Genomic DNA, 13588 nt, shown 5'->3' on the forward strand with positions numbered 1-13588 from the left:
CATGGTATGCATTTTGGCTGTTACAGTTTATATAAAATGATAGGAGCAATAATGATTAGCTTGTTTTCATTTCTACTTAAGAAAACAAGCTATGTAGAATTCTTTTGTACACATTTATTTTCTTTATATTTTTGATTAACGAAGGTACTCAGGATGTGATATTAAAACCACCTTTGGGAACATATCCGTAAATCACGCTGGGGACAGAATAAAGACTCATGCATCAAGTTGACAGCATTGATGGCATTATCCATGCAGAATTCCTGCATTCGGATACAAAGGGTGCTAGAAGAGACTTTACTTAGAAAAGCTTCCCTCGTACATGATTCTAATATGCTTTTGGGTTGCTAAAATGGAATATTTTAGTACATTGCTAAACCTCATATTTTGATTAGTAGGAATGCCACAAGTATGCATAGAGGACCTGGAATATTATAATCCAGTGATATATTATTTTTAATAATTGTAGAATTATTTGAAATGAAATCATAGCATGTATTATTGCATTTATCTGGGTAATTCTGGGAGGGGATTTCAACGCATCCATTGACAAAGGGCTGGAATGATGAATGATAATAATTTGCTCATGTTTGAATTTTGTATTACTCAGTGATTTTTCTAAGTTACAAAGCTGATTCTGGCACAAGGTAGAATATTTGCAAAGCAAGATAAGCAAAATGAAGGAATTAAATCCACCTTCGGTGTCATCAGGCAGAAAACAATAACTCCTAACTTTCTAGTGCCTACCCACGCAGTCTTTTAAAACTCTTTTGAAAATACATTATCAAAAGATTAAAAACTAAGAATTCAAAGCTAGGAGTGTATCTTTGAAATTTACTCGTTAAAGTAGTTTTTTTTTTTTTTTTTGAAACAGAGTCTCGCTCTGCCGCCCAGGCTGGAGTGCGGTGGCGCGATCTCGGCTCACTGCAAGCTCCGCCTCCCGGGTTCCCGCCATTTTCCTTCCTCAGCCTCCCGAGCAGCTGGGACCACAGGCGCCCGTACCAAGCCCGAGTAATTTTTTTGTATTTTTAGTAGAAACGGGGTTTCACTGTGTTAGCCAGGATGGTCTCGATTTCCTGACCTCGTGATCCACCCGCCTCGGCCTCCCAAAGTGCTGGGATTACAGGCGTGAGCCAGCGCGCCCGGCCTAAAGTAGTCTTTGAACCAATTTTAATGTAAGTAATTGGAGAAAGTTATTTGCCTTGTCTATGATTTCTGGTCAAACGCTATTGAAATCAGGTATTTTTACTGATACATAAAAATTGCACACATTTATGGCGTACATGTGATGTTTTGACACATACATACAATGTGTAATCAGGGTAGTTGGAATATCCATTACCTCAAACATTTTATCTTTCTTTGTGTTGGGAAACTTCCAAATCTTTCTTATAATTATTTTGAAATATACAATAATTTATTATTAACTATAGTTACTCTACTGTGCTGTAGAACACCAGAACTCATTCCTTCCATCTCACTGTATGTTTGTGCCCAGTAACCAGCCTCTCTTCATCTCCTTCCCTTGTGCCCCTGTCAGCCTCCAGGAGCCAACATTCTACTCTTTACCTCCATAAGTTACACTTTTTTAGTTCCCACGTATGAGTAAGAACATGAGATACCTGTTTTTCTGTGCCTGATTTATAAAATCAGGTACATGTCTGTTAGAGCAACTTTGGGCCAAATATTGTGATGTACAACAATTACTACCATTATACATAATTAGATTTAATACCTTTAAAGTTGTATTTTTACAGAATAATTATAAATTGAAATCTGATCTTAGAGTTGGCCCAATAGAAGTATAATTTGCCAATATGATTAAGACAAAGTTAGAAATTCAATGGCTTTCCTCTTTTTAGGCCCATAACAAAAGTGTAATTTAGTTTTGAGTAACATCTTATTTTCTTTTGTAGCTGAGAGCAATAGTGAATCATTGGGAAGATATTCTAAGTACTATCATTCATTGTATTTATTTACTCTTAGATTTAGTTGACAGAAGAGTCAAACTCTGTAAAATATTTTAAGAGATTTATTCTGAGCCAAATATGAGTAACCATGGCCCATGACACAGCCCTCAGGAGGTCCTGAGAACATGCACCCAAGGTGGCTAGGATACAGCTTGGTTTTCTATATTTTAGCAAGGCATGAGACATCAAATACACTTAAGAAATACATTAGTTTGGTTCAGAAAGGTGAGACAACTCAAAGAGGCGGCTTCTAGGCTATAGGTAAATTTAAACATTTTCTGGTTCACAGTTGAGTTTGTCTAAAGATCTGGGATCCATAGAAAGGAATGTTCAGGATAAAGATAAAGGATTGTGGAGACCAAGTTTTATTGTGCAGAGGGAGCTCTCAGCAGACCTCAGAGAGAGCAGGTTGTAAATTGTTTCTTATCAGACCTAAAAGGGTGCCTGGCTCTTAATCGATAATCTCCTGGATCTGGAAAGAAAGGAAGGAAAACAAAGGGGGAAAGGGATTCTCTATAGAATGTGGATTTTTCCCCCAAGAGACTTTGCAGCGCAATTTCAAGATATGGCAAGGAAATATATTTTGGGGTTAAATATTTTTTTCCTTGTCTCATAATGTCATGCCAGAGTCAGATTGAAAAGTAAGTCACAATATATAGGGTCAAATAAAACCCACCTGATGAGAATTTGTGATTTATAGGGCATGACTCCCTAGACCCCTTAGGTAGGAATTTGGGCAAGATACAAAATCAGAGCTTAGTCCTCATTTTATATGTAGATAAAAATATAAATAATGGTTTTCCAAAATTATAAGAAATTAAAGGATGGAGAAATAACTCGTTTGCTATTTATTACAATGTTCACTCTTTAGCAAAATACTTTAACCTCCCCAAGATTTGATCTGAAAACTAAGATGGATGAATTACTAGAAGTTTCAATAAGTTACCACATAAATGTTTTTAGAATAGATCTTGACACAGAGTAGCCATACAATTAGCATTAATAATTTTAAATGGTATTATATTTATGAGATGCATACATTATATACATTCATGTAATTTACACATAACACACACACACATATACACACGTTTTCCAGATAAAAAAGAAGAGATCATTAGAAAAACATACTAACTTAAAATAAATGAATCCAAGAAAAATACACAGATTTTGGCTGAATTAATATGAACAAATAATGTTTATAAATGATAATTTTACACTGAATATGGAGAAATCACCTTTATGTATGAAATATCCTTATTTGACTATTTTTTAAAAAAATATTTTTCTTCAGAACCTTCCCTCATCTTCATAATATTTTAAATTTAAACAAATATTTAAAATGGGCTGGGTACTACTGAAGGTCCATTTGGTAGGCTGAGGTTCAGATATGCTAAGTAGTGTATCCAAAGAAAAACAGCGTCTAGAGATTTTTATTGCTGCTAATTGAATCTCAACTCCTTCCCTGGAGATAAAGGCACGTCACTGCAGGGCAGATACAAAGTGGTCACTTTTAAGGGGCTGTATTTGTCTATTCAAGGTAATCCTTTTAAGCATCAAATGTCATGTAGGTGAAAAATGGGTCAGGTACTTTAGAAAAGGGTGGAGTAAAGCAACTGCCAAATTCAGGTAAGAGATACTGGTTATTATGATTTAACAAGTGGCAGAATTCTTATACTGAATCTCAGAGCAGACAACGACTTGTGCTCCAGCTTGTCTGTCTTTAACTCCTCAGCCTGGAGTTACTTTCAATTTCTATAAGTACCCTTTATACCCTGTGATTGCATTATTGTTCCACAGTATTCTGAAAAGCGCCTATTTTCCTATCTTTCCAATGAGATCCACAGGAAATTTGAAGACAGGAGTTTTCTTTGTTACCAAAAACACCAGGAGTTCACTCTGGATTCTGCAGCTTGCTGCACAGAAAGCCAATCACTGAGACAGCAGGTATTGCTAAGGACGAAGGCTTTATTGGGTGTTGCAGCCGAGGAGATGGGAGATCAGTCTCAAACCCATCTCCCCCACTGACTGAAATTAGGGGTTTATATAGCAGGGAAGAAATGTAACCTTGTGTGGGAAAACAGGAATTAAGGAGCGGTAAGGAAGAGGAGTTGGTCAACAGGAAGCAGGTGGTCAGTTAAGCGATTCTGACCATGACGGTGAGGAATCTGGCATCTCATTGTCCAGATGCAGTGATTTTCTGGGTTTCAGCTCCTTGATATTATCTGGGTGGAATGCTGGTTTTCTGAGAAAGGAATTTAGATAAGACAACTGTAAGTGTCTCATGTTTTAAGGCTAGGAGTGTCAATTTCTATGTTTATTTCAAAGGAACCATAAGCATCAGTTCTATGAGAAAACTGGGCTAGTTTCATCATCAGGGGCCATATGATATTTCACCACCTTAAACTACCAAACAATGTTATGTCAGAAATGTTATTCACAGTTTGAATTCAACAGCAAGTTTTAGCAACAAATTCTGATATCCTATAAATAAGGAATATGATTTTAATTGAGATTGACAAGGTATATTTTATGAAAGAGTATAGGATGAGGTTAGCATTTGTTCATTTTTGGCACCACTGAGAAGAAAAATTCATATGTAATATTTTTCCACCACATAACATTATACATAAATAACCAACATTTTTCACATGAAGATTCTCCTCAAGGAGGGGAATGACTGCCCAAGGCATCAAACTCTACTTCTAAAACACCAGCTTATTATAGTCATACAATCAAGTGATGTTCTAAGAGCAACCTAAAGTTACAATACATCGGTGAGAGAAGCTAGCATCCGAGTTATATGTTACCTTCTCAGAAAAGACAAATATACCTGAATATAGCCATTACATGAAGCACTTAGTTCCTTTTCTCCAAAATAATATCTTTTTCTGTTTGCAAATGTAATGCAAGTTTACTGCAGAGTATCTGGAAAACAAAGAAAATATCTAAATAAGGAAATATGTTTTAAAAAATGGACTCTAATACTATTTCTTAGGAATAACACCCTTTGAAATATTTTTTCAGAGTTTTTAAAATTATCAACACATATTCAGTTAATGTTATAGAGATCATCCAATATATTGAATTTTGTGTGGGCCCTCTACTTGTCAGAATATTAACTGCAATCTACTGGTATTTCTGTGTCTTGAAAGAAACTATATTTGTATGTCACAATCAACACTGCCTATGTGGGAAAGGGAAGTTTCCCTTACTTGTACTTTGACAAATGTGGCTATTTCCTACGCTGTGCTGGTCACAGAGACTGTGCCAACAACCTGCATCATTACTTGCTCAGCGCTAGGTAGAGAGAGTAGTATGGAAAGTGGGGCATACGTAAAACATGGTTTCCTCTGCAGCATCTTTTAAACCAAGAGGAGATTTAGAAACAGTTTTTAATAGACTTTCCCTCCTGAAAATAGAAAAGGAAAAATACCAAGGGAGGTATTTACTAAGAGCCAGGTTCCAGAAGATATTGAGTTATGAAGTTATTTTTATGGTAAACATTCATTATACTTGCAAATATTTCCACTTACCCCTTTCAGAACTTAGGTAGGATTGCGTTTGCTAGTCTTTTCATGGTTGAGTGGTGCTGTGTGATTAGTAATGGTGAATTGGATATGAAAGAATTTGCTATGTGTCATTGCCAAGGCATGACACGCACTGTTGGTGAGAGACCTTGGACATCCTCTCCTTTTCCTCGGGTTCCACGATTGCCAAAGTTCAAGACTAGGCTGAACAGAGACCCTGCCTACCCACGGTGGGCAGGCAACCTGAGAGATAAATATACTTTGTTTTCAGCCACTGAGATTTGGGGGCTGATTTTTACTGCAGTATAGTTTTAGCCTGTTTTTATTCTTAATAACCACTGAGTATTTGTGGACTGTGTGTACAACACATTGGAATCGGTGTTGAATAAATGAGTACTCCTTCCTATTTGATCATGGAAAAGACATTAGAATGGTATTTCCAGGGCTAAAGCAATTGCACAGGCAAAGGTGAGCTGAGAGCAGTGGTGGGGTGGACTAAATTCATAGTGGCTGGGAACAGTCTCTGCTTACACCTATTTTGCTGGAATAATTTTCAATAGCAACTTATTTTTTCTCAAAGACCCTGGTTTGGATGATAAATTATGTCTTAGTTTTACATAAAGCACATGTTGACTTCTTTATCCTTACCTTTTCCTACTGAACAGATTTTATGATCTATTTATCATTGTTTACCTGATTGCTGTGTTTTGGTATATTTTCATATTACTGTTTAACTTCTCATATTTTATTATGCTATATTTCTCAGTATAGCCCTGGATGTTTTCATTAATGGGGTTTCTTTTCCCCTGGATTATAAAATACCAGTATTTATTTAGCTCCCTACTTTACACTATATTGTAATAAACACAGTGAAATTTATTGTTTCATGAAATTGTTATTACTGTTTAGCCAGTAATCACTGTCACAACAAAGCAAATACCAATGCAGAACTGTCTTCAATCCAAAAAAGAAAATGACATCTGATGCCCCAATATTACTTATTTTACCTTTTCCGAAGTCTTGTTTAGGGCTCCAGGTATGACCATATAATATTGAACACCTCATTATTGTCTTCTCTCTATCCCCCTTGCTGTCTGTCTGTCTCTCTCTCTCAAGCAAGTAGTGGCATCGATCTATTTGAAAAATTTAGAGACCATTAGCAAATGTTTCCTGGAATCGTGTGTCTGGAAAATCGGTGGCAATTGGAGAGAATAGTTCAAAAACAGTTCGATTTTCTAGTTCCTTTGGACAAAATTACACATATATCATCATGGGCAAATCTTAAGAGAAGTGTTAAGATGTCATTAATTTATTCTGATTGACTTTTCTGGCTCAAATTTCCTCAGTTTAATTCTTTCATATGTACTTTCCTCTTTAACCCTTTGCCTTTATTTCTAAATGTGTGCAGTGATATATATATATATATATATATGAATAAATATTTCATAATCCATATTATACTCCTTTTTTAAAGTATCAAATTTTTAAAATCATCTCACTGAGAAGAAACTTTTGGTTTCTTGAAAACAATTATCAAAATCCTGTTTTCTAAACAGCATATTTCCAGCATAGATTAAATTACCAGTTTATTTGCATACTAAGAAAGCAGACATTCCATTTAGAAATACTACACATATTCACCAAAGTCTGTAAAATCCGAGTCTTATGCTGTGCTGTGGTTCCCAAACCTTGGTATGCACTAGAATTACTTGGGAGGTTTTAAAGAAGAGTACTGCCTGAATTTAAGCCTAGAATCAGATTTAATTGGTTGTAGCTGAGTATTGATATAATTTTGAGTTCCTCTGGTGATTCTAAAGAGCAGTCAGTATGAAGAACTACTGTCTCAGTGGATGCCAAACTTTGCTGTGCACATTTTGGGTTGAACTGTGTCCCCAGAAAGATATGTTGAACCTGTAATCCATGAGACCTGCAAACGTGACCTTATTTGGAAACAGGGCCTTTGCAGATGTAATCTAGTTAAGATCAAGTCATACTGGAATAGGGTGGGCCCTAAGCCAGTGACTGATGTTCTTATGAGAGGAGGGGAGTTTGGACACAGACACACACACAGAGAAAATACCATGTGAAGACCCAAGGGTACAAAAGACACAAAAGAGAGAAGGCTTTGTGAAGACGGAGGTGGAGATGGTAGTGATGTATCCACAAGTTGTAGAACACCAAGGAGTGCCGGCCACCACCGGAAACTGGAAGAGGAGAGGTAGAACTTTTTCTTAGAGCCTTCAGGAGCACAACCTCAACCCCTTGATTTCAGAGATGCAGCCTCCAGTACTATGAGGAAATATAGTTCTGCTGTTGTAAGCCACCATGTTTGTGTTACAGTCATGGCAGTCCTAGGAAATTAATACAGTGCATTATGATTCTTTGTGGAATGTACTAAAGCCAAAGAAGTTCAGTCCTTGTGACACACAAACGTAACAGAGTTTCTGGGAGTAGGTCATGGGTGGGCTGCTGAAATTTAATGCAGCTTTCTAATCCCTTGTGGTCCCCAGCCTTGCATCCTTAGAAAAAGTCTCAAGTCCCTTACCTGATCTCCTGACTCTTACTTGCATTTGAACAAGATCACCAGGTGACTCCCCGGAGTCTGTCCTGCCTCCAGGGCATCAGGAGGCACTCCAGGGGTGATCTTGTTTGCTGTAGCCAAGAAAATAATTTGTAAGATGTGTAAGAGCTTCAGTCTCCCAGAAATGGAGTTAGTTGTTAAAAACACAAGTTTTTCCTAAACATAGAAGAGGAGCATTCAGGGTTTCATTGAAAATCTAGTTGAAAATTGAGTTCAACACACAATAATAATTCACTTGCTCTTTAAAAAAAAAAAAAAAAAAAATCAGGCTCATAAATGGTTAATGTCTCCATCCTTTCATTTTGAGTGCCAGGCTTTGGTTCTTTTCTTCTTTCTTTTCCATTTTTAGCTTACAGTCAATGGCTTTTCATAATGATTGGAAGGAAACATAACAAAAATCAATTTCATGACTTATTTTTCCTAACAATAGTGGACAATGTGCTTTAGAAAAAAAAAGTATTTGAAATAGGGTTTTACTGTTGTTGAGCCTTCATTTTTATGTTAACTGTTTTCTCTCTTTTCTTCCTTGTCCTTTTCACTGTGTAAATGACCTACTTTGAAGTTTCAAATAAAAAGAAGTTAAATAGGCTTTTATTTGGCTCTTGATTCTGTCTTTTTCTAGCAAATTTGGAAAAAGTCCTGACTTTGAGTATAACATGGCTGAGTGTAGAGAAGAAAAGAAAGAGCTTACCCTGACTTGTCTCTCTTTCCTGGTATGCTCGGGAGAGCTTTTCTAGCTTGGAGACGAAGCAACTAACCTGCCAATATTTGCACTCTATGAATAGAAACATTTGGATTAAAAAAATACAAAATAGAGGGCGTTTATCTACTTTTAAAGACATAAGATACAAAAATTTAATTATATAGTGTGTGTGGTGTGTGGAGCTGTGTAAGAGGGAGTGTGGAGTGGGGTGGGTAAGGTGTGGTGTGTGGGGGTGTGGAGGGGCTGTGTGTGTGGTGTGTGGAGCTGTGTAAGAGGGAGTGTGGAGTGAGGTGGGGCTGTGGGAGGCTATATGGGGTTTGTGGGGTGCGTGTGGTGTGTGTGAGGGTGGCTGTGTGCGTTGATGTACACGTGTGTGTGTGTGTATGGTTAGGGAGCTGGCATTCATTCTCTCTTAGAAGCTTTGATACCAGCACAGGGCCATTCTCAATAGTATATGATGGCAATTATTGCTTTCTAATTAAAAAAAATTATATGCAATTCCTGAAATAAATTTTTGAGTAATTGTTAAAATTTGTAGGACATTGTACTATTCTCCAGAGAAAATTGCAGTCGTGGTTCCTTCCAAAAAAAATTCCCTCTGCCACCACACAGTTTGGTGAACGCCTCTCTAGTGTTCATCCCTGTGAGTGCAGGTGGAAGCACCTTGTGGGCCTTGGGTCCCAGGAAATGCACACTTGCACTGTCATTTCAATGTCATCTATGAGGGACCTGTTTTCTCTCTTGAAAGGGAAGAGTAAATGAAGAGTAGTAATGCGGGGGTGAATATCATACTTCAGAAATGGAAGATTTGTTAGCAGTAATTTTATATGAACACATAGTGGCATTAAAATAAACTAAAATACTCAAATGGCTCTTCTAAGAGGAATTTAAGATGGAAACGTAGGCTTCAATGCTCCTGTGAGTTAAGCTGTGTAAAAGGTGCAGAAGGCATGCTGGAGTTGGGTTAATCCAACAGAACAGAGGTTTCTGGTAAAGGATTCTGGGCATCAGTTCCCCGAGGGAGCTGCCAGCAGGGGCAGGAGCTGCTCTCAAGCCTGCAGTGTTTCCTTCAGCTGGACGCACCTGAGACACCACCCACTGCAGGACGGTGCAGTCTGGGCTTCAGAGTATGAAGCCCCACAGACAAATCATTTGCCTGTGTATTTTGAAAGTGACAAATAAAGACTGTGGTTTACATAGTGATGTATCTTAACCCGTGACATTCGGAAGCTGTTACCTGTAAAACTAGACATGAACAGATGTGACCAGCTACTGAGGGTGTGGATGCGTTTAGCCCCAGGCTCTGCCTGTTTGAGAGCCTCACCTATGAATCCCCTAAACACACCTTTCTCCAAGGCCAAGGTCAACACTCCAGCTCAGATACCCATGATGAAGTCGCACTTAGAGTCTGCCAGGCTTCTATGTCGCTCCCAAGCCCTGTTAGGACGTCACGCCCTCTGTCCCGGTAATAATGCCTCACCTGCTGTCCTCTGAGAAGTGCAGAACAGCCCCTGACACCCAGGAGGGTGCACCTGGCAGACACAGCTGGCCCGTGGTGTTCCACTGAACATAAACAGTTTTTCCAAACCTCAACCCTCAGACCAGGTGTCTCTGCGCTCATGATGGAACAGGACCCCTCTGTAACCTATGAACACAGACAAAACGTGATCATTATTCAAGCCACCCAAACACCGGCTACCCAAGACACCCTTGCTCACTAATCTGAGTGATGCTGCTTCTTGACCCATTACAGCCTTAGCCTGGCTCTTGTCCTCACTCCTTAGAGATAAGATTTACCATGAGGCACAATCTTAGAACTCATCCATGTCCCAACAGCGTCCAACTCACAGAAGATCCCACTTCCTCGAACACCCTCTAAAATTACCTAATATAAATCCACATCCTGTAAGTCCTTCTTGCTGAGATGCCCCACAATGCCTCACTGCCTGCAGTCTCCTTCATTGCAGCCATGGTAACCCTAACTTGTTTAGCCTCAGGCGTCCCTGCAGGTCCTGGTGAAGAGCACTGGCACTCTTTCCCACCTTCACAATGCCTGCTTCCCTCATCCTTTGCCTAATAAGTCTTTCTTGAATCCCAGCTGGTTATTCTAGCTCCTGCCAGCTGCCCTCCTCCCTAGCCAGGTGACTATTATGTTGCCATCTTTTAACAAATATTTTGGAAATTGTATACTGGAGGATTGGCCTCAATTGACCTACGCTGGAATTCCTCAGTTCCCCTGATGGGGTACTTTGGTGCTGGATAATTTCAGACATCCCGAAAGCACTGTGCAGGGAAACTTCTTTGCATGCTTTGTGGCAATCCCTGGAGCTGGGTCTGTTCTTTTAGCCCCCACCAGCCCAGTGTTGTTGAGCGAATGACGGGTCTTGTACCGTTTCCTGCTTGATATGTGACATTCTTAGAAATATTCAGGCCTACGTTTGTTGGATCTCTGCATTGGAAATGAGTGTGAACCAGTCGTCAGCAGCACTCTTCTAAATAGAAGTTTCTCTGATGATATGATTCACTGAAGCTGAGGAGAGGAATAATTTTTTGCCTCTTTATCATCAGTTTTGGATAACTTTTGCTGAAGGGTTAAGATACAGTGAATTCTGGCTCATACATATCAAAAGCAAATTTATTCCTTTCCTGACTGTAAATTCTTAAATATATTCAGTCTACATATTGCATGGGTATTTTGACTGTCTGAACTCTCAAGTGAAAATGCCAAAATCTTGACTTCTGTGGGGAAGTTTTTTCTTCCTGTACATGGCGTCTCTCTTCTTAAATTAGCTCTAATTGTTTTATAGATACATATGGATTTCTTTCAGGGACCAGTCACAGAAGCCTGGAATATCCACACTGGAAATTCGCAGTTTATGTTGGCTTTATTAGTTTTGCTCCAGTTTTCTTAGTAGTAGTAGGCTTATTTAATTCATTCCACAAAATTGAATGGATTAATGGAATGAGGTCAAATCTCTCCAACCCACATGGCTGGAAGAGTCTGACTCTGATATGTTTTATAAAGAGCCTGACTTACAGCTTGCTCTTGAGTTTAAAAAAAAAAAAAAGTTCCTTCAAAAATAGTTTTGCATATTGTATAAGGTTACATCCCTAAGTGATTAACTAGCTCAGTGAAGGTAGTTCCGTTCTTTTAGTGGAAGGCTAATCGGGTCTCTAATACCCCAGGCAGCCGCTCCCCTGCAGATGCTCAAGTCCCTCTTGGCTCTCTAATCAGTAGACACTCAGCCCCTTCTCCACCTGCTGGGAGTGTTTTGACAGAAAGCAAGGACTTGGCCCTAAGCAGCCTCTGATCCCTCCGATAAATAACACTGCTGATCTTCACCCTCCTCTTCTGTCTGCCGCACTTCAACGCCAGTCCTTCTGTGTAAACCTTTAACTTTTTTTATTGTGTGGATTTTAACGTTCATTGTGGTGGCGACTTTGAGTGGTTTTACAGATAAAAAGGAGTGCACATGTCAGAATTCAATGCAAATTCAGAAATTAAGTCTTTTTTTTTTTTTTTTTTTTTTTTTACCTTGAGCAGGCTAAGGCTTCCCTGTTAATTAAAGAGCTGCACTCCAGCTCTCCAGTCATAAAAGGACAGCAGCCAACCGCTGTGGGCTGAATTTGGGGCTGCCTTTGAGTTAACCTGAGCTAATGTGTTTTCTGGAATGACTTTTTTGCTTTTAAAGTCGATCTACAGGAATCGGCCTCATCAGCTGTGTGTGTTGAGAGGTGGGGACGGGGGAGGGTGTGTCAGACTCTGAGCGTGGACCAGAACTGTGCTCAGAGACTTTCAGTGAAAGCAGAGGAGAGATTTCCAAAGGTTGTATTTTCCTTCTGGTTGGAGCCTCTCATCCACATTGTGGTAAGTGGGTCAGCTCTGGTTCACTCTTCCTTTTAGAAGAACAGGAAAAATCCATGCAGAATTAACTCTGATTTTTCCTAAAGTGAATTTAAGTTCCCTTGTTTTAACTTTAAAATGTGAATATGTCAGTATCAAAACCTTTTTCTTTGCTTTGGTTTTTGTTTTGCTTTCTGATAGCTAGATTCAGCTCAGTCTAATTCAATCATTCTCTTTAAAATTTTAACTCTAATTAAAGCTAAAAAAAGTCCCAATTCTGAAAGTCTTCGTGAGTGAAGAGGAAATATTGAAAAGTTTTGAAAAACAGACAAAAAAGTGATTTTCTCAGGTAGAAATGTTTTAGCAAAATCTTGTGTACAATTTAAGATTGAAGCTCATAATAGAAAATAGTATTTTTTTCTTATTCAAGAGCACATACACATACATTTTAAATGCATGTATGGTATGTGTCATACAATTAAAACTGACATCTTTTTTTACAATATGTGATGTGTTTTGCGTATATCATATTTTCACAAAACATAACGTACTTTTGGTAGAAACAGTGTATCTGGTTTGTCTGAATTTTTCAACCTTGACAATATTTTTTTTACAAAGCAATTGCTACCATTTGATAGAAGAAATAAAACCTAGTGTTCGATCAGCAGGGTGACTAAGGTTACAATAATCTGTACGTTTCAAAAAAGAAGAGAATAATTCAAATATTTCTAGCATAGAGAAAAGACAGACACTTAAATTGATGGATCCCAAGTACAGTGATTTGTAAAAATTAAATGAATGTATTAAATTATCACATGTACCCCAAAACTATATACATCTGTTATGCATCAATAAAAATTTTGTAAGTTAAAAAATAATAGCCATCATTTATGAATGCTTCCTTTATTCAGATATTAATTCTTTATATGCATTATTTCACTACATGCTTACAACAAACTC

At 38.2% G+C, this 13588-nt stretch overlaps 1 protein-coding gene across 2 annotated transcripts in view; it reads left to right on the forward strand.

Annotated features, from left to right (window-relative positions):
* The window catches only part of MYO16 (myosin XVI), a 702722-nt gene that overhangs the window by 79206 nt on the left and 609928 nt on the right, over positions 1–13588 (forward strand). Inside the window, exon 1 of one of the 2 annotated variants that reach the window (XM_073014490.1) lies at positions 12319–12652. The exons of the other annotated variant lie outside the window; for it this stretch is intronic. The gene's annotated coding sequence lies outside the window, so the exon portion shown is untranslated. Of the gene's footprint in view, positions 1–12318; positions 12653–13588 lie in introns of those variants that run through there. 2 annotated transcript variants of the gene reach the window in all.

The sequence above is a fragment of the Chlorocebus sabaeus genome, chromosome 3 (assembly GCF_047675955.1).
Source record: "Chlorocebus sabaeus isolate Y175 chromosome 3, mChlSab1.0.hap1, whole genome shotgun sequence".
Classification (NCBI taxonomy): domain Eukaryota; kingdom Metazoa; phylum Chordata; class Mammalia; order Primates; family Cercopithecidae; genus Chlorocebus; species Chlorocebus sabaeus.